We start from the raw sequence: 2,953 nt of genomic DNA, 5'->3' as shown, positions 1-2,953 counted from the left end.
ATAAGACATGGAACTTTGTTTGGAATTTGACCAGAAAAAGGGGAAGTTCCACGAAGCGAATTTCATTTTAATTTAAATTCATACTTTTCTGTGTAATACATGCAAGTTTTAATTTTGTCATATTTTCAACAATAAAATATTTGATATTCTTTACCATAACTTGCCTATATATAATATTTATCACAGCTTACAAAAATATTTTAAAGATCACTTCACTAAATCAATTAAATGGACTTATTTTTCTAAAGTAGGGATTAAACCAGGGAAATATTGGATGGATAAATAAAACAAGAATGAGAACAAAATGTAAGAAATATGAAAAACTAAAATCGATGCCTCAACTTATTTATTTAAAAACAATGTTATATAAATCTAACCTTATACGGAAATTGTAAGGGAGGGGAAAGATTTATACAATATGTTTTAAAGTTCATCATTAAATCATTTTTCTAGGAAGAAAGAAAAGATCGTCAGATGAAAATAAAACAAAGCCTTCATTTGCTTACCTTCCAACTTTTCTAGATATTGAAGATGCATTTTCTCTTTTCGGTAAGACAACATTTTAATCATTTAAGCTTAATTATATATTTACCATCTAATATGATAAATTGTAGCAACCATAACTGAGAGTTTGCTATTGGATTTCAGGGGTGGGATTGTCCTCTCAAGAAAAATCACCTCACTCCTTCCATGATTCCATCCCTTTAATTTGTAAGTTTGTATGGAAACCTATAAGTTTTACCTCCCCCATTAATTGATTTTTAATGCAACTTTCTTGTCCTTTTTATTACCTCAAGGGACCTCTAATACAATGAACTCCAAAAAGTTTGTCTGTTTTTTTCTTGTTGGTCATATTTATTTAGATGAAAGAGATACAAACTGCAAGAATAGAATGATTTGTGATTTTCACAGTATTTTCAGTCAAATGCCATTTTTTGTTCAAAGATTAATCAGGAAGAATTTACATGTTAATTTATTTTCAAATAATTCACAGCAGAGGTTGTTTTAAAAAATCCAGCCTCATCTTAAAATATTATTATTTATTTATTCAATGAAACTTGATATATCTTTTTGTGCCAGTGTCAATATCCTAATATATTAAAGTGGTAAGATTTTTTTGTCTGTAGCTTAAAACTACTGATTTCTCTATTTTAGGGAAGATTTACATAGGTTCAGTAATGATTTTAGACTATTTTAATATTATATTTAAGTCTTATGATGGTTAAACGCTTATTTCTGTTCTTCCCTATACTTTCAAACACAGAGTCTCTAGATGTTAAGGGCGCAACCGTTAGTATTACTGAAAGTAAGATGATGTAAAATTGTAAAAAAGATTGTTTACCCGCCAACTTGATATGACTGCTTATAATGAGGTATGTTTTTTATATCTACTATAACTTACTCTATATCCGTCTATCAGTTCGTTACGGGGGATACGCTTTACTCAGATGATATTCAAGATAGAGAAGTGAATCTTTGTGTAATTTTTCCCTTGCCAAAGAGCATCCAGTATACAATTTACTAGCTTAGTCTATTGGTTTGTCCAAATGACATTTGGCTGTTATTAGAAATAAAAGGAAGGTTTTGTTAAAGTTTTTTTGTCCGTCTTTTTGTCTATTGTTTTGTAATATTAGAAAGTTGTTTTAAATGAATAATCCTTGCTACTTGATTATGAATGTTGAGATATTTGTTTTCAATTAAATTAATTCTAACTTGAGATCTGCATGTTCAGTTAAGTCTTTTCAACATTTTTAATATTAAAATAAATGTTTATTATTACATAACAATAAATTATAGTTATTCAAATATAAGGAAATGAAATAATGCGTAAACATGATTTAGGCATCAATGAAAGGATTACAAGGAGAAGATTGTGCAGAGTTGTACAAGAAATGTAAAAAGTCAAATATGGAAATTATTGGGCAGGTCAGGTATTTTTAATTTTAGCACAGTATTATATATTTTTTTCAACACCGCATCTAGAGGCCTCTAGAGACACTTAAGGAAAAAACGTAAAGGGGGTGGTGGAGTCGACCCTCCACTTTACATTTAAGCTTCATTAAACAAGGATGACAACATCCATAAAAGCGAAGCACTGAAACGGTAGGACAAACGGACATTAACACTTGTATAGTGTCTGAACTGAATAATCAGAATATAAAAGTATAAGAGTCGAAGCAAAATTGTAATTAAATTTGTTGAAAAACTGCTCGATACGGGATAATGTTTATGGACATACTTACATTTTTAGGACTTGATTATAGAGTTGCTTCGCTTATAATATTGTTCTTTGTTGTTCCAGGAATCAATATCCAAAAATCAGATCAAACGGATAATTATATCACATAAAAATTTGTTGTTAAAAAAGTAGAAAAATACACATGTTTAAAATGGACGTACGGACATTCTGGTAATGATTGTAGAGTTGCTACGCTTTCTAAATCGTACCTAACTACTACAGGAATCATCATGCAAAGTTTGAAATCGATAGGACATTCTAACATGCCTAAATTAACGAATAAAAGCTATCTATCTCGGACGGACGTACGGACGGACGGACGGACCGCCCCTAATTATAGAAAAGCTTTGCTTTTAAAAAAGGGGGTGGATTTTTCTTGGGAGGTTACGGTTCGCCCTCTACAAAATATTTATGCACTTTCCCTGGACCTATGATAAGCTTCATTGAATAGAAGAACCATATCAGGCCAGTGATCAGCGAGATCCTTCGGTACATACACACAGACAGACATCATATTACCTGTATACAAGTATCTAAAACAGATTTTTATCATATTTTTTGGGCTAATTCTTTATTCATCATGATAGGCTTTTGCTTTAATTATAAACAAAATTGACCCGATTATAATGATGCTTCATGACACGCGATGCTGATTCTTTAAAAATGACTTAACTTCTATCTGTTTCAGATCTTTCCTTATTACTCTGGCGGGAG

Source organism: Acartia tonsa, chromosome 2 (assembly GCF_053477335.1).
Source record: "Acartia tonsa isolate MP-2025a chromosome 2, ASM5347733v1, whole genome shotgun sequence".
Taxonomy (NCBI): domain Eukaryota; kingdom Metazoa; phylum Arthropoda; class Copepoda; order Calanoida; family Acartiidae; genus Acartia; species Acartia tonsa.
This window is presented reverse-complemented; position numbering follows the sequence as displayed.